Source organism: Heptranchias perlo, unplaced genomic scaffold, assembly GCF_035084215.1.
Source record: "Heptranchias perlo isolate sHepPer1 unplaced genomic scaffold, sHepPer1.hap1 HAP1_SCAFFOLD_390, whole genome shotgun sequence".
NCBI classification, from domain to species: Eukaryota; Metazoa; Chordata; class Chondrichthyes; order Hexanchiformes; family Hexanchidae; genus Heptranchias; species Heptranchias perlo.
Window position 1 is genome coordinate 66,026 of NW_027139402.1, and position 19,137 is coordinate 85,162.

Sequence of the window (19,137 nt, forward strand, 5' to 3'; positions counted from 1 at the left end):
GGGCGATCGGTGCAGACTGCCGCCCCGGCTCTCGGAATGTGAGAGGCGGAAGCAGGAGCAGCCTGACCGCCTCAACCACAGCACAGGACCCCCGCTCTCCTTCAAACTCGATAACTGACTCTGTGGCGCAATGGACAGCGTGTTGGACTTCTACTTAATAATCGGAGGGGACATTCAAAGGTTGTGGGTTCGAGTCCCACCAGAGTTGGATTTTAGTTCACGGATCGTGAGCTGGGAAGTGAAATTTTGCAGCAAATCCGCAACAGGGTCATTAATGTCCGTCAAGGATGTGAAACTGCCCCCGACACTTCATCTTACACAAGTGGCTCCAGTCACATCCGGATTTATGAATCTTAATCCACTCTGAGCTGGATTGGCGAAACTCTCTCAGAAGGAGGCTCATCATCTGCTCAGACCGAAAGTCAATCTGCTGGACTTCCGGCTCTGTCAGACTGAATGTTCCTTCAGACAGGTTTCTAACTGGACACATGCATCCTGCTGCCGTGTGAGCATTGGTGCTTGAGGGGGAGAATTCTTGCTTGCAGTAATTCTATTCCTGTAAAACTAGCTCCTGAAGTGCAGGTTGGAAAGTATCCTGGCTGAGCGGTCTAAGGCGCTGGTTTAAAGCTCCAGTTAAATCCCACGATTTGTAGATGGATCAAAATCATAGTTTGTGTCTCCAAAACCGCAGCGTCCCCCCTGTAAACAAGTAATACTGAACATCTCATCTGCTATTGCAACAGCGTAATCCGGAGGAACCACATGGCAATACAAATAAGTAGATGCATTTTGGAACAAACTAATTATACCTTCAACTCCGGTCAAAATGTTTACAAGCAAAAGGATTGTTTGATCTCGGTGAGACTCGAATTAACAACCTCGGTATTTCCCGACCCTGTTCTGTCAGATAAGGACCGCGCACTGACCGATTGCGCCGCTGGAGCCCGGTCACTCTGATCACCTGTCCCACTCTGCTGGAAAGAATATTCAGGTGAGAGGCCCGAACCTGTGGAAACGTGTCCAGTCACTGTGATGAAACTAATATCTGCACTTCCACTTTCAGCTTCTTTCACATCCTCTGCTCCATCGCACGACAATCGGGTTTTCTGCGAACAGATCAAAATGAACATTGCCAGAAATTCTATCAGTGGTGAGATTTGAACCCAGCGCCCACGCAGTGATTGGATTTATTGTCTTGAAGCAGTGAGCTCCGTTCGCACAACGCCTCGCCAGTCTCTCACACTTTGTTTAATGCCCAAATAAATAAATTGGTGCTAATTGACCGCATTTACCCCGTGCTGGGGTTGTTCTCCTTCGAGCAGAGAAGGTTCAGAGGAGATTTGATAGAAGTGTTCAAAGTCATGAAGGGTTTAGATAAAGTTAATAAAGAGAAGCTGTTCCCATTGGCGGAAGTGTCGAGAACCAGAGGACACAGATTTCAGGTGATTGGCAAAAGAACCAAAGGCGACATGAGGAAAATCTTTTTTACGCAGCGAATGGTTATGATCTGGAATGCGCTGCCTGAAAGGGCGGTGGAAGCAGATTCAATCGTGGCTTTCAAAAAGGAATTTGATAAATACTTGAAGGGGAAAATGCAGGGCCCCGGGGAAAGGGACGGGGAATGGGACCAATGGGATTGGTCTTACAAAAGGCAGGTAAGGTATTGATGGGTTGAATGGCCTCCTTCTGTGGTGTGTTCATTCTGTGATAAATATTATTTTACACACAGTGAACAGACCATCCCTGAAAGACTGCCCCGCGATAAAACAGAGTGACACTGAAACGTTGTGAAAATGCAATGACCCCGACGTGATTCGAACACGCGTCCTTCTGATCTGGAGTCAGACGCGTTACCGTTGCGCCACGAGGTCCACAGCGCCCACCTGGAGCCGGATCCATAGGAGGGAGATCGGTACCGACCGCCACAGGGACTCGAAGAGGCGGAAGCAGCAGCAGCAACAGCGCAGGAGCCCCGCTCTCCAATCCAGCCGTTCCCAGCGGAGAGCTGCCAGTCCCGGCCTGAGCCCTGTCTGGGAGCCGCCTGCCATTCAGTCTTTACAGAACGGGACCGATCCAGTTTCAGCTCACACACAAGCTCAGGAATCCCACTCCTGACAGGTTCACTTATTTAAACCTTGTTTAGATTCAGTGAATTGGGATTTAATTCAATCCTCATCTGCCCTCCGCTCTGTCAGTTCAGGACTTTATTTAAACCGATACTTGGAGCTCTGTTTCACAGGGTGCCGGCTGTTTAAACATTTCTCAGTTCCACCACGAACACTTTTTGCTGCTAACTTCTGCTTAACAAAAAGTTCCCAGGAAGGAGGGAATTTCTCCTGGGGACTGAGTTCGAGTTAAGGAACAATCGAGGTGCGATTACACTACTTGGTGTATTCTATAGGCCAACAGCTGGTGGGACGGATACAGAGGAGCAAATTTTCAGGGAAATTATAGAGAGGTGCATAAGCCATAGAGTAGTGATAACAGGGGATTTCAACTATCCTAATATAGACTGAGATAACAATAATATAAGGCGCAAAGAAGGGGAAGAATTTTTGAAATGTGTTCAGGATAACTTTCTCGACCAGTACGTTTCTGGCCCACTGAGGAAGGAGGCATTGCTGGACTTGGTTCAAGGGAATGAGGCGGGCCAAGTGGAGCAAGTGTCAGTGGGGGAGCATTTAGGGAGCAGCGATCAGTATCATAAGGATTAGAATAGCTATGGAAATGGACACTGTCCACTCTAAAGTAAATGTACTCAATTGGAGGAGAGTCAATTTCAGTGGGATGAGAACAGATCTGGCCCCGGTAAATTGGAATCAAAGATTGTCAGGCAAAACTATAATTGGACAGTAATTTAAAAAGATGATTCGGGTACATAGAAGGTACATTCCAACGAGGTAGAAAGGTAGGGCAAATAAAGTCAGAGCTCCCTGGATAATAAGAGAGATAGAGAGTAAGATGAAGCGGGAAACATAAAAGTGAATCAAAAAGTCTTCAACAGACATGTTAACAGGAAACGGGTAGTAAGAGGAGGGGCGGGGACGATTAGGGACCATAAAGGAGATCTACTCATGGAGGCAGTGGGCATGGCCTGAGGTACTAAATGAGTACTGGGCACCGCACCTCAGGGAGGATATATTGGCCTTGGAGGGGGTGCAGTGCAGATTCACCAGAATGATACCGGGGCTAAAATGTTTAAATTATGCGGACAAGTTGCAGAGAAAAGGTTTGTATTTCCTTGTGTACAGAAGATTAAGTGATGATGTATTCGAGTTGTTGAAGGTGATTAAATGAGCCAATGGTGTGTGTGTGAGCTGTGAGACAGCTTGAAATCCCAATCCTCTCCACCACTGGGGACTGAGTCTTCCAACATACAGGGATTTTCACTCGTGCAAGTTTCACCCACAGTTTCTGCTCTTCATTTCTCCGACCTGCTTGTTGCGCCTTTCCCTTCAATTCAGGACTTACAGGAAAAACTCGATTCTGCCGTCAATCTTCGGGTCACATGGAGAGAATTCAAATAATTGAAATCGACCCTGATCACCCCCAATATCATCACCTACACGTTTGACGAGTGCAAAGCGGCTTCTATCGCGGTTTGTCTACACAACTCGTTCAAAGATAATGTCGGTAATTGGAGGGTCTTTCAAGTCATGACACGAACAGAACAGTTCGCACTGCCGTTTTCCCCAAGACGCTTCAGATTCATGTGGAATGATTTCGGTCTGGCGGTTAAAACCGTTCCCTCTTCACAAATCCGCCTTTGAACCCGGGACTTTTAGTATTTTTGATAACCGATACCAAACTGGTTTGTCCTGTATTTTACATTACTTTCTAAATATTACAGATAAGCAGAGCACTTGAGCTGTCACAGCTGTGACTTTGACTTTTCTCCCTCTCCTCTCGATCTCCCCGGTAACTGCCACTAACCACAATCTTCTCTCACACTTCTCCGTCAGGAAGTTCCGAACCTCGGTTTTCAAATGAAATAACGCCCATCTCTCCAATCACCGACAGCCCAGAGAGAGTTTCATAATTTCAGCTCCCAATTTCCCCAAATCCTCAAAGTAGCATGAAAATAATTGTCCTTAAGTTAATAATAATAATATAATTAAAAGTTCTTATCGTCTGGGGTTTTGTTTCAGATTCCACGGCTTTTAAAGGTCACTGCGGATGTTTAACGAATCGCCTCTTGTTTGGAGGTTTCTGTGTGGGAAAGATCAGGAAGTGATAATTGAGAGACCGAGGATGAAGCTGTTTGATGGGAGCACTGGGGACACAGACCGTGCGCGGCTCCAGTGGAGCAATCGGTCAGCGCGCGTTATTTCTACAATAATTATACACTCGAGAAATGCTGGGGTTGTGAGTTTCAGCGCCATCTAAAGTAGTTGAACCTTCTAAACATTTTGACTGGAGTTCAAGGTACAACCGGTTCCATAACACATCGACTTCTTCCTGTCCCCATGTGGGCACTGAGGCTCCTCTGGTCTCCCGTCTTGTAATAGCAGGTGAGAGTTTATTTGTTTATAGGAGGGAGAGGGGGCGATTGGCGAGAGCTGAAATGGTAAAGCCGCCGGCACGACATCTTTAAATCTAAAGAACCAAACACACAATTCTTCTTTCTGTGAAGCAGGGATTCATCGGTTTGAAGTGTCGTGTAGGGAAAATTCGGGAGGCAAATCTGCTGCCTGGTGTCACGGTGTAACGGGTGAAATTATTCAGCTTTCAATTGTTGATCGGCTGAAATGTCGAGAGGCCTTTTCCAGCTCCCGTGTGGAACAAGTTCAGCTTTTGAGCCATTGGGTAAAGTGTTTTATTTTTATTTGCTGCGAACGAATGACAAGACATTTTGTACAGACAAGAAGAATTGTAAAATCACGAGTTCTCTGTCCATGTTTCTTACATCATGTTCAACAGAAACAAGGATTCTCCTCAACATGTTGCTGAAAATTGTATAAAAGAGATGCTCCCCATCATTGGACAGCGACAGGGATAATTTTGAGTCCCACCATGAATCTGTATGATGGAAACTAATTTAACAGCGAGCCTGGATAGCTCAGTCGGTAGAGCATCAGACTTTTAAAACAGGTAGTGATCTGAGGGTCCAGGGTTCAAGTCCCTGTTCAGGCTAAAAGTTTTAAAACAGCTGGCAAGTTCTGCTTTTCCAGCGGACCAACATCAGCGAAAGGAGCAAGAGTTGGCCATTCAGTCCCTCGAGCCTGATCTTCGACCTCAAATCCACTTTCCCGACCTATCCCCATATCCCTTGAGTTCCTTCGTGTCCAAAAATCTATCTTTCTCAGTTTTGAATCTATTCAATGGCTCAGCATCCACAGCCCTCTGCGGTAGAGAATTCCAATGGTTCACAACCCTCTCAGTGAAGAAATTATTCCTCTTCTCTGTACCAAATGGCCGGCCCCTTATCTTGGGATTATAACCATTAGTTCTGGACTCTCCAGCGAGGGGAAACAGCATCCCAGCATTTACCCTGTCAAGCCCTCGAAGAATTTTACATGTTTCAATGAGACCACCTCATTATTGTAAACTGCAGAGAATATAGGCCCATTCTACTCAATCTCTCCTCACAGGACAACCCTCTTATCCCAGGAATCAATCTAGTGAACTTTTGTTGCACCCACTCTCAGGCAAGTGTATCGTTCCGCAGGTAAGGAGATCAAAACTGTACACAGTACTCCAGATGCGGTCTCACCAAAGCCCGATATAATTACAGCAAGACTTCCTTATCCTTGTTCTCCAACCACCTCGCAATAAAGGCCAACACACCATTTGCTTTCCTAATTGCTTGCTGCACCTGCATGTTAACTTTCTGTGATCCGTGTACAAGGACACACAAATCCCTCTGAATACCAACACTTTGTACTCTCTCACCGTTTAAAAGATATTCTGTTTTCTATTCTTCCTACCAAAGTGAATAACCTCACATTTCCACACTTTATACTTGATTTGCCAAATTCTCGCCCACTCACTTAACCTGTCTGTATCACTTTGCATCCTCTTTGCGTCCTCCTCACAGCTTACTTTCCCACCTAGTTTTGTCTCATCAGCAAACTTGGATACATTACACTCGGTCCCCTCATCTAAGTCATTAATATAGATTGTAAATATCTGAGACCCAAGCACTGATCTTCACGCACCCCACTAGTTACAACCTGCCAACCCCAAAATGACCTCTTTATTCCGACTTCCATGTCTCACGAATTTGATTGAGTTTTTTGAAGGGGTAACCAAGAAGATAGATGAGGGCTGTGCAGTAGACGTGGTCTACATGGACTTCAGCAAAGCATTTGACAAGGTACCGCATGGTAGGTTGTTACATAAGGTTAAATCTCATGGGATCCAAGGTGAGGTAGCCAATTGGATACAAAATTGGCTTGACGACAGAAGACAGAGGGTGGTTGTAGAGGGTTGTTTTTCAAACTGGATGCCTGTGTCCAGCGGTGTGCCTCAGGGATCGGTGCTGGGTCCGCTGTTATTTGTTATTTATATTAATGATTTGAATGAGAATTTAGGAGGCATGGTTAGTAAGTTTGCAGATGACACCAAGATTGGTGGCATTGTGGACAGTGAAGAAGGTTATCTAGGATTGCAACGGGATCTTGATCAATTGGGCCAGTGGGCCGATGAATGGCAGATGGAGTTTAATTTAGATAAATGTGAGGTGATGCATTTTGGTAGATCGAATCGGGCCAGGACCTACTCCGTTAATGGTAGGGCGTTGGGGAGAGTTATAGAACAAAGAGATCTGGGAGTACAGATTCATAGCTCCTTGAAAGTGGAGTCACAGGTGGATAGGGTGGTGAAGAAGGCATTCAGCATGCTTGGTTTCATTGGTCAGAACATTGAATGCAGGAGTTGGGATGTCTTGTTGAAGTTGTACAGGGCATTGGTGAGGCCACACTTGGAGTACTGTGTACAGTTCTGGTCACCCTATTATAGAAAGGATATTATTAAACTAGAAAGAGTGCAGAAAAGATTTACTAGGATGCTACTGGGACTTGATGGTTTGACTTACAGGGAGAGGTTAGACAGACTGGGACTTTTTTCCCTGGAGAGTAGGAGGTTAAGGGGTGATCTTATAGAAGTCTATAAAATAATGAGGGGCATAGATAAGGTCGATAGTCAAAATCTTTTCCCAAAGGTAGGGGAGTCTATAACGAGGGGGCACAGATTTAAGGTGAGAGGGGAGAGATACAAAAGGGTCCAGAGGGGCAAGTTTTTCACTCAAAGGGTGGTGAGTGTCTGGAACGAGCTGCCAGAGGCAGTAGTAGAGGCGGGTACAATTTTGTCTTTTAAAAAGCATTTGGACAGTTACATGGGTAAGATGGGTATCGAGGGATATGGGCCAAGTGCAGGCAATTGGGACTAGCTTAGTGGTATAAACTGGGCGACATGGACATGTTGGGCCGAAGGGCCTGTTTCCATGTTGTAACTTCTATGATTCTATGATTCTATGATTCCTGTTTTCTCTACGTCAACCAATCCCCAATCCATGCTAATAAATTACCCACAATCCCATGAACCCTAATCTTGTTCAACAAACTTTTGTGTGGCACCTTATCGAATGCCTTTTGAAAATCCAAATATTCTATATCCACTGGTTCTCCCTTATCTACCCTGCTATCAACACCCTCAAAACCTCTAATAGAGTTGTCAAACACGATTTCCCTTTCATAAAAGCGAGTTGCATGTGCCTGACCATATTATGATTTTCTAAGTGCCCTGTTACCACGTCCCGAGTAATGGATTCTAGCATTTTCCCTGCTACTATTGTCAGGCTAAATGGCCTGTAGTTCCCTGTTTTCTCTCTCCCTCTTTCTTGAATAAAGGGGTTACATTTGGTACCTTCCAATCCATGGGGACCTTTCTAGAATCATGGGAACTCTGGAAGATAAAACCAATGCATCCACTGTCTCTGCAGCCACCTCTTTTAAAACATTAGGATGTCGGCCATCAGGGCCAAAGAATTTGTCAGCTTTTAGTCCCATTAATTTCTCCAGTACTGTTTCTTTACTAATCTTAATTGCTTTAGGTTCCTCACTCATTAGAACCTTGGTTCCCCAATACTTCTGGTATGATTTTTGTGTCTTCTACTGTGAAGACAGATACAAAATACTTGTTTAACGTCTCTTTCATTTCCTTATTCTCCATTATAAATTCTCCTGTCTCTGTCTCCAAGGGACCCATGTTTACTTTCGCTAATCCCTTCCTTCACACATACTTGTAGAAACTCTTACAATCCATTCTTATATTTCTTTCTGTTTTACCCTCATTCTATTTTCTCCCATGTTATCAATTTCTTGGTCATCCTTTGCTGATTTCTCAAACTCTCCTAATCCTCAGGCTTACTATTCTTTTTGGCAACATTGTAAGCCTCTTTTATCCGAAAGTGACGGGATACTGATGTAAGGGACAGTCAGGACTGGAGACACCTGAGATCAAGCTCAGGGTGCCTGAGGTTCCATCCAGCGGGATCATCTCGTGTACACGGGGGACTGGCATGTTTACTCTGGTACAGTACAGGAAAGAGAATTTGCTCATATATTTCTTAATGAGATATTAAAGTTGCTGACTCTCAGACTTGTTAATTAATAAGACAATGCATTATTTAGAACCTTCCATCCCTAAGTCTCTCTGTTCCTCTACTTTTAAACTTTGACCATTTAGTTTACATTTCATCTCATTTTACTTCCTCTCAAAATGTATCACGTCACATTTCTCTGCGTTAAATTTCACCTGCCTGTTTACGAACCTGTGGACGTCACAATGAAGTCACTGACTCCTCTTCCCAGTTCCCCACGCTGCCAATGTTGGTGTCACCTATAGATTTTCACCTTGTGTCCCACATACCCAAGCTCAGATCATTCTCTATATTGAGAAGAGCAATGGTCCCAACACTGACCCTGGGGGACACCACTGTTTACATCCCTCCAGTCTGAAGAACATCCATTAACCACTACTCTCTGTTTTCTGCCCTTTACACAACTTCCTATCCACACTGCCCCATTCATTTTAATACCGTGGGTATTAATTTTATCAATAAGCCTCCTGTCCGTCATCTTATCAAACACCTTTTCACAATCCATCAACACAACATCCACTACATTCCCTTCATCAGTGGACTTGTGATATCTCAATTAATCCATGTTGGCTGTTCTTAATTAATGTGTTTTTCTAACAAATGTTGAAATGTTTGCTCCACCTCATCTGGTTTCACCTGTTTCAAGCCACAACAGAATTGTCGAGTTTTCTCCTGGAGCTTAAGATAAATTAATTTTTTTAAATGATGCTTCAGACAATGACGGATATCTGGACTTAGAACTGCCCATCCAGTGGCGCAACTCCCGCCCCTCACACACTCCGATTGGTTGGAGGACCAACTGTCCGCACAGCCGTCCAGTCAATTTACCATAAGACCATAAGAGATAGGAGCAGGAGTAGGCTATTCGGCCCCTCGAGCCTGCTCCGCCATTAAATGAGATCATGGCTGATTTGATTTTTACCTCAACTCCACTTTCCCGCCCTTTCCCCATATCCTTTGACTCCCTTGCTGATCAAAAATTTGTCTAACTCAGACTTGAATGTATTCAATGACTCAGCCTCCACAGCTTTTTGGGGTAAAGAATTCCAAAGACTCACGATGCTCTTGGAGAAGAAATTCCTCCTCATTTCCGTCTTAAACGGGTGACCCCTTATTCTGAGACTATGCCCCCTAGTTTTAGATTCCCCCATGAGGGGTAACATCCTCTCAGCATCTACGCTATCGAGTCTCCTCAGAATCTTGTCTGTTTCAATTGGATCTCCTCTCATTCATCTAAACTCCATTGAGTATAGACGCAGCCTGTTCAATCTTTCATCATAAGACAACCCTTCCATACCCGGAATCAACCTCGTGAACCTTCTCTGAACTGCCTCAAATGCAAGTATGTCCTTCCTTAGAACTGTACGCAGTACTCCAGTTGTGGTCTCACCAGCACCCTGTACATTTGTAGCATGACTTCACTGCTTTTATACTCCATCCCCCGAGACATAAAAGCCAATATTCCGTTTGCCTTCCGGATTACCTGCTGCACCTGTATGTTGAATTGTGTCTTTCTTGCACGAGGAAACCCAGATCCCTCTGTACTGCAGCATTTTGTAGTATTTCTCCATTCAAATAAAAAAGCAAAATATTTTTTTCCTCCCAAAGTGGATGACTTCACATTTTCCCACATTATATTCCATCTGCCAATTTTTGCCCATTCGCTTAACCAGGCAACATCCCTTCGCAGACACGTTGTGTCCTCATTGCAACTTGCTTTTCCACCTATCTTTGCATCATCAGCAAATCTGGCCACAAGACACTCTGTTCCTCCATCCAAGTCATTGATATACATTGTAAATAATTGAGCCACAGTACTGATCCCTGCAACACCCTACGAGTTATATGAAATGCCTATAAATTTCCGCTCCTCCTATTGGTCCGGATCTCTCCTTAATCGCCAGGCGGGATGAATGGTGAGACTGGCGGTCCCGAGGTGCATTTGGAAAATAAACATAAATTGAACCCTTCAGTTAATAAAACGAAATTAATAAAAGTCACTGAAATGTTTTTTTCTGGAGTTCACCAAATTCGGGGTGGAGGGGGGAGGGCTTCTATGCTGTGTGTTTGTGCCGGTTTAAATGGCTCGAAGCGCTGGGGTTTCAGTTTATTTTATTATCCTTGGTCCAAACGCGCTCTCCCTGCTTCCAATGTCTTTGTTTTTCGGCCTGATATTAAGATCATCAATGGCGGCTGTACCACCCAGCATGCAGCGCGGTTCAGATTGTGCCCTATCTGAGTCAGTGGAGCCCAGCGCGCAGGCGCTGTAGTGACTCATTACCGGTCAGTGTGTCCTGAGCATGCGCGGCCAGTCGAGGCTGCGGGAGGAGCGCGTTCGGTGCAGGTCAGAGGATCGGAGCAAGAGGCTCAATAAACCCCGGGGCCCGGGTCCGGGCTCAGGCCCAGGCTCAGGCTTTACAAACCCCGAGTGCGGCCCCAGACCCGAATATAAAACAGTGAACATTATCCCCCCCTCACTACCCGCCGGGAAATGAAGGGGAAATGGGGATCGGTCAGGGAGCGTCTGTAAATGAAGGAGAAATGGTGATCGGTCAGGGAGCGTCTGTAATTGAAGGAGAAATTGAGATCGGTCAGGGAGTGTCTGTAAATGAAGGAGAAATGGTAATCGGTCAGGGAGCGTCTGTAAATGAAGGAAAATGGTGATCGATCAGGGAGCGTCTGCAATTGAAGAAGAAATGGTGATCGGTCAGGGAGCTTCTGCCAATGAAGGAGAAGTGGTGATTGGTCAGGGAGCATCTGTAATTGAAGAACTGGTGATCGGTCAGGGAGCGTCTGTAATTGAAGAACTGGTGACCAGTCAGGGAGCGTCTGTAAATGAAGGAGATATGTGATTGGTCAGGGAGCATCTGTAAATGAAGGAGATATGTGATTTGTCAGGGAGCGTCTACAAATGAAGCAGAAATGGTGATCGGTCAGTGATCGTCTGTAAATGAAGGAGCAATGGTGATCTCTATATCTTTATTCATCCGAGCTCGAGCTTTGGATGCTGTTCCTTTCCTCCTCTTGGGAATCTGTCTACTCTGTACCCAAACCAACTCCTCCTTGAAGGCCTCCCACTGTTCAATTACTGTTCTGCCTGCCAATTTTTGATTCCAATCCACCTGGACAAGATCCCTTTTTAACTCACTGGAATTTGCCCTCCTCCAGTTAAGAATTTTCACATTTGACTGTCCCCTGTCCTTTTCCATAACTGTTCCAAACCGAATGAGATTATGATCACTGCTGCCCCACTGAAACATGCTCCACCTGCCCCACTTCATTCTCCACACCGAGCCCACTGCTGTGCTCACACTCACTCTCTCACATTCACTCTTTCACACTCACTCTCTCACACTCACTCTCACATTCACTTTCTCACATACACTCTCACGCTCACTCTCTCACACTCACTCCCTCACACTCACTCTCACACTCACTCTCTCTCACATTCACACTCTCACGCTCACTCACATTCACTCTCTCACACTCACCCTCTCACACTCACATTCACTCTCTCACATTCAATGTCTCGCATTCACTCTCACACTCACTCTCTCACACTCACTCACATTCACTCTCTCACACTCACTCACATTCACTCTCTCACACTCACTCTCTCTCACACTCACTCACATTCACTCTCACACTCACTCTCTCTCACTCACTCTCTCACACACTCTCACACTCACTCTCTCACATTCACTCTCTCACATTCACTCTCTCACCCTTTCACTCTCTCACCCTTTCACTCTCTCACATTCACTCTCTCAACCTTTCACTCATGGTTGAGGGCCACTGAAAGATGATGCGATGGGTTTGGATTGCAGCAGAGGGAGGAGGGAGAGTGTGTGGGACGGGGATTTACAGCTTTGAGGCACAATAGAGGAAAGAATGTTTTGTAGACACTAGAAGTGTCTGTTCTGAATTTCTATCCTGTACTTACAGTGATGACTTTTATAAACTCCTTTTGCAGGGTATTAGAAGGGGAGGATTTGCAGAGGGAAACTCAAACCAAACAGCACGCCAAGATCTGACAGAGTCACTCGATTCATCAGAACCTGAATATCATCGGCCTTTGAATGTGGAAGGAGAAATGTTTGTCTGTTCTATCTGTGGGAGAAGATTTCAAACATCAGTGTGAGTGGAAAAGCACCGAGACACACACACTCAAGTGAGAGTGTTCCAGTGCACTGACTGTGGAAAGAGCTTTAACCAGTTACACAGCCTGAAAAAACATCACACCGTTCACAGCGGGGAGAAACCGTCCACGTATTCTGTGTGTGGACGAGGCTTCAACTGATCGTCCAACCTGGAGAGACACAAGGACACACGGACCATGGAGAAACCGTGGAAATGTTGGGACTGTGGGAAGGGATTCAATTACCCTTCAGAGCTGCAAACTCATCGACGCAATCACACTGGGGAGAGGCCGTTCACCTGCTCCGTGTGTGGGAAGGGATTCACTCGATCATCCGACCTGCTGAAACACCAGCGAGTTCACACTGGGGAGAGGCCGTTCTCCTGCTACGTGTGTGGGAAGAGATTCACTCGGTCATCCACCCTGCTGACACACCAGCGAGTTCACTCTGATGAGAGACCTTTTAAATGCTCTGACTGTGGGAAGAACTTTAAAAGCAGAAACGAACTGCTGAGATATCAACGCAGTGACACCGGGGAGAGGCCGTTCACCTGCTCCGTGTGCGGGAAGAGATTCACACTGTCATCACAACTTTTGTCACACCAGCGAGTTCACACTGGGGAGAGGCCGTTCACCTGCTCCGTGTGTAAGAAGAGATTCACTCATTCATCCTCCCTGCTGAAACATCAACTTGTTCAGACTGGGGAGAGACCTTTTGAATGTTCTGACTGCACGAAGAGCTCTAAATGCAGATACAAATTGTGAAGACATCGACACACTCACGTTAGGGAGAGGCCGTTCACCTGCTCCCTGTGTAAGAAGAGATTTACTCGGTCATCACACCTGCTGAGACACCAGCGAGTTCACTCTGATAAGAGACCTCTGAAATGTTCTGACTGTGAGAAGGGCTTTAAAACAAATGATCTGAAACACCAACACACTGACACTGGGGAGAGACTGTTCACCTGCTCCATGTGTGGGAAGGGATTCACAAATTCATCTGACCTTCTGAGACATCAACTTGTTCACACTATTGAGTGATCTTTTAATGCAGTAACTTTGAGAAGAGCTTTAAAAGCAGAAATGAACTGCTGACACATCAACTCACGCACATTGTGGAGAGACTGTTCACCTGCTCAGTGTGTGGGAAGGGATTCACTCAGTCATCACATGTGCTGAGACACCAGCGAGTTCACAAGTGACTGCAGGGGTTGGATTCTGCAGTTAATCACATCCAGGATTGAACTACGGTGTTTCGAGTCAGGAAGAACAACGTGTAAGGATTAACCCATTAACAGATAGAATTTAGTATAATTATAATCAATAGTAGAAGTAGAACAAAATGTACTGTGAATCTATGTATCTATAAATGTAAACTGCACTGTGTATTAATATAGAATGAACCATGTAACGTGTGTTCAATAAGAAAGTGCTGGTGGGCCGAGAAGGATGCATGATGGTTATTATAGTCAAGTTTGCAGTTAAAACTAAAAGGATGCTGACAACAGTAAAGTGGGAATGAACAGACCTAAGGGAGGAATGTGCTGTGATAGCATAATGTCTAAAAGACATGTAGATAAAGGGACTGAAGGTTCATTAAATCAAGGTGTCTCTCAGGCATAAAATGCAGTGAGTGGGGGATAGTTACATAATATAAATTGATTATTTCTCCAGTAAAATGCAGTGAGTGGGGGATAGTTACATAATATAAATTGATTATTTCTCCAGTAAAATGCAGAGTGGAGTGCACACCCACCACGGGTGGCCTCATAAAATGAGGACAATCAGTTCTTCTTTCCTTGGTTAGAGGGTTTTGTGATCTGGGGATTTAGTTCAGTGATAGAGCGCATGTTTTGCATGTGTTGAGGTCCTGGGTTCAACTCTTAGCATCTTCCTAAATAATTTTTCACCAGAATTACCCACGGAAAGTTGAATGACGCTTTTTGAGCTCAGCGAGTTCCAACTTCTGAGGCTCCACAAGCATTAAATTGTCCCGGAGCGGGACTTCATCTCACGGTCCCCTCAACAGCTCAACTCAAAGCAGCCGCCGACTGAGGGGAATGTGTGACGGTGCAATATCGAGCGAGCAGTCCCAGCTCTTGTTCCTGTTTGACGCTCTGTCATTCTTCCATCTCACTTTATGATTCAGAGGTTGGATTTCAGCCTTGTCACTGACCATTAGCGATTGGGTTTTTTTATTTCCGCAGATTTTTTTTGGAAAGTTCAAAGTAAAGAGGAGCAGAAACCCTGTGAACTGAAGCAGAGGTTGAACATTGTGAACACGCGGGACCGCTGGGCATCTCGATGTCCTGGAGAGACGGAGCAGAAAGCTCACGGCTTCACTTCTAAAGTGTCTGCTTGTTTATTTCTCAGGTACCTTTTGCCCCGTGGGGATGTAGCTCAGTGGAAGAGCGCATGCTTTGCATGTATGAGGTCCCGGGTTCAATCCCCGGCATCTCCAAACAAGTTACATTTCAAATTTTAGATTCAACTGTGAGAATATCATCTGAGACTCGCCTCACATTGACACACAAGGAGAGACAAGAGTTTCTTCACCTCGCGAAAAACCGAACGCTCCGCACAGAATATAATTCAATGCGAGAGCGCCCACGGTGTTTCAATGGCTCCCATCTCATGGTTGAACAGCTTGCCCAGTGATAGATTATTTCCAGTTTCACAGATTGGGGGGAAGCAGCGGACCGGCGTTCCGACCACAAAGAGGGAAGAATAGTCTGGATGTTGGGAGCTTCTTCTTTTCCCAGAGAGGAGTGAGCATCTGGAATGTATTCCTGGCTGGTGCGGGGGGTGCTGACCCTCTCTGGTGCGGGGGGTGCTGACTCTCTCTGGTGCGGGGGGTGCTGACTCTGTCTGGTGCGGTGGGTGCTGACCCTCTCTGGTGCGGGGGGTGCTGACCCTCTCTGGTGCGGGGGGTGCTGACCCTCTCTGGTGCGGGGGGTGCTGACTCTCTCTGGTGCGGTGGGTGCTGACTCTGACTCTCTCTGGTGCGGTGGGCGCTGACTCTGACTCTCTCTGGTGCGGTGGGCGCTGACTCTGACTCTCTTTGGTGCGGTAAGTGCTGACTCTCTCCCTGCCTTCTCGAGGGATCTGGACCGGTTCTTGACTGGGGCAGAGATCGCATCATATGGAAGGTGAGTGGTTTTACAGTTAACCTACGCATGGTCAGTGTGATCCACTGGACTCGATTCGATAGCCTGAGGGAGTCGGGGAGGAATTTCCCAGAATTTCCCCTCCTGATTGGCCCTGGATTTTTTTCTGGTTTGTAACCGCTCCCAGGAGATTCCATGTTCCCGGTGGGTGGGGCTGGTGGTGTGTGTAGGAAGTGTCCAGTCACGATGCTCCAGGCATGTGGGGCAGGATTGATGAACGAGCTGGTCTTTTCCTGCCCGTCATGTCCGTCTGTAACCCCAGATCGTCAAGGTGTTTTTCGTGAAGTGATCTTTAAACACAAAACCCTCACCTGGGACAAGTCCTGTGTCCGTCTATAGTGAAATGAGACTCAATGCTGTCTGTGCCTCACCTTGTCCTCCTCCTTTTACATTATTGTATTGTCCGTTTGGTTAAGATGAAAATAAAAATTATCCGCTCTGGGCTCCTCCAGTCTCTCTGTGTTTCTCTCTCCTGCTAAACTGACTGACTGTCAGATAATAGTAACTGGTGTCCTCTCCATCCCGTTCTCAACACCCAGACACGACTAGTTACTGAATAAATTCAACACTCACAGACAGTCCAGTGTCAGACAGTTACAGACGGTTTCTCTCCACCTTTCCTTACAGGACTGGCGAATGATGAATGCCCCGTCAGACCGGCTGATATACAGTAAAAGGGACAGTGACCGTCTCACCAATAGCACCGGAGGTTTGTTCACAGACACAGAATCAGTCTTTCCCTTTCTATCAGTGTGTCTATATTATGCTCAGTAACAGTATCCCGCCTCCTTGTACAGCACTAGGGAGAGAGAAAGACAGACAGAGAGAGACACAGACAAACAAACACAGTATCAGAATTACACTTCCCATCAGTATGTCCGTTTCACACTCAGTAACAATATTCCACCTTCATGTACAGCGCTAGAGAGAGATAAAAACAGACAGGCACAGTATCAGAATTACACTTCCTATCAGTGTCTCTGTATCACTCTCAGGAACAGTATCCCACCTTCATAATCTGTACAAAAGAGAGAGAAACTGACCTGTAATGTCCCGTTTTCACCCAGTAACAAATTGGAAAATATTCCATTCCAATTGCTATTCCAAGGTGGAGTGACAGAAGATGCAGTCTCATCTCTCACTGATATTATTTCAGAGACAGACACATTATTAATCCCACTCTCAGGGACAGTGTCACACATTTAACCCTCTCTTGCATGTTGTCCCCTCTGCAATCTTGCAGCTCAGGGCCGTTCTGTATTACTCTCAGTGACCGAGAGTTTCACTCCGATTGAAATAAACTGGGACTGTTGCTGCCTGATATTAATCCTACACGGTCCCAGCAAATACACCGACTCACACTTTCCTCCCCCGTTTCTCCAGGATTGGTTTGAGGAATCCTCCCTCCAGTTTCGGAGTCAAACGTTACTTTATCAGTAAGGGAGCCAAGAATGAACAGAACCCATTGGCTCATTCCACAGCCGCTCACTTTATCTCTGAAAGACTCTTTCCCATCAAAAGAGCCCGAGAGAAACAGCAGGGATGGAAACCTCGAGTTTAATAGTTGGAGATTGTAAAGTCAGTCTGGATTCCAGCGTTGGGCACTGGTGGAATCCCATCTGTTTCCCATTCTGGTGCCTGTTCCTGCACTGCCTGTGGAGCCCATTCCCTCTGACCTTTCCCCCAGACCCACTTCCTTTGCTCAGACAGGCGGGAATGGAGAGATCACGGCCCCCGGGGGAAGGGAGCAAAGAGCAGCCTCGTTACAGCAGCTCATCGCTCCGGGACCGTGTCCGCAGATGGGCTCAGAGATCGGCATTGAGTCCGGGGGAAGGGCAGGGGGAGTCCGGGGGCTGTTTGTAAGAGGCGGAGTGGATCAGGAACTGGTCCCGGAACATGGAGTGAGAGGGGGGAAGGGAGAGGTCATTCTCGGGCTGTGTGTGGACAGGGTGTGTCCAGGGGAAGGGAGAGAGAATGGGAAGAACCTGCTATTAAAACCATTGCTGCTTTCACTCCCCAAACCAGGAGTGAATGGTCCTGGTTTAGTTCCAGTCTCACCCTGTTTATTGTTATTGGACAGTGAAGAGTGGAAACAGAGCCGGACAGTAAGGATGTGGGGAGTTATACAAAGAGCATCTATTGCAGGCACCAGGTTAGAAGTGTGAAGGACACAATTTAAACAGCGGCTGTTATATTTGGGTTGAACGGTTAGTCCCATGGGAGAGGGGATTAGAAACCTGACCTGGACAAAGGTCCCTGCCCCATCGGGTAGTCCCATTCATGGATCAGTGCAGGGGTTGGGTTGTGTCTGGATGTCACTAAATTGTTGTAAAACAGCCCAACACACCTGGTGTGCAGAAGCTGAGTGCTGCAGTGGAGTCAGACACTGACACTGTTTGTATCACTGGTTTTCATTTGTGGATATTCAAAATGATCATTAGCAGAGATATTAAACTGATCTCTATTCTATTTTCAACCTCGCTGTTTCTTGAGTTACAACAGATCATTTTTCTTCCTGCAGGCGAATCCATGAATGATCCAGAATGAATGTGATGTTTCCTCCACCCGAGGCACAAGGAGGAGTGCAGCCAGCTCCTTCTCACACACAGGAGGTACATTATCACCCACAGAGCACAGAGACACAGACAGGTCATCAGTTCCACAGTCTCAGACAGTAGAAGTAGTCAGTCCCACACTGATCCCAAGTTCCAGAGACACACTTTCAATCCAACATTCAAACAGAGCGGGTGAGGCAGACACTGTTCCATTTGCCCCGAACTCTGTCCCGCTGACAGGCAGATACAAAAATCCCAGTCCAAAATCACACTCTCAGATTGAAAGGCACTGTGTCAATCTCACAATCGGGCAACACAGCTACGAATTAAATACCAGAGAGAAATCACACATGGTATCCGATTGAAAGGGACAGAATGAATCCCAATAATGTACCCGAGATTCCAATTGAATACTATCCCAGAACTCTCACACACATGACTTTAATACATGAAATATCCATTCGAAAAGTGAACCATTTGCTACAAATTGCAAACAAATCCAAACCTCACATACAGTATCGATTGAGAAATACTGAAATATAGTAAACCTGAGAAACAAATTAGATACCTGTTCAGAATGCACTCGTAGAATGAAATTTAAAGATAGAGTATCAATTCTATTAGTGCAGACTGAGATACACATTATATACCAGTCCAAAAATCTCATACAATATT

General features: G+C 46.0%; 4 non-coding genes across 4 annotated transcripts; 3 read left to right on the forward strand and 1 right to left on the reverse strand.

The window, feature by feature from the left end:
* Positions 1-116: 116 nt before the first annotated feature.
* Positions 117-208, forward strand: trnar-ucu (transfer RNA arginine (anticodon UCU)). Its single transcript is given in 2 exon segments — positions 117-153; positions 173-208. It is a non-coding gene; the product is annotated as a tRNA-Arg (tRNA).
* Positions 209-1,799: 1,591 nt separating this feature from the next.
* trnaw-cca (transfer RNA tryptophan (anticodon CCA)) lies at positions 1,800-1,871 on the reverse strand. Its single transcript has one exon. It is a non-coding gene; the product is annotated as a tRNA-Trp (tRNA).
* Positions 1,872-5,048: 3,177 nt separating this feature from the next.
* Positions 5,049-5,133, forward strand: trnak-uuu (transfer RNA lysine (anticodon UUU)). Its single transcript is given in 2 exon segments — positions 5,049-5,085; positions 5,098-5,133. It is a non-coding gene; the product is annotated as a tRNA-Lys (tRNA).
* Positions 5,134-15,129: 9,996 nt separating this feature from the next.
* On the forward strand, positions 15,130-15,201 carry trnaa-ugc (transfer RNA alanine (anticodon UGC)). The gene has a single exon. It is a non-coding gene; the product is annotated as a tRNA-Ala (tRNA).
* The last annotated feature ends 3,936 nt before the right edge of the window (positions 15,202-19,137 follow it).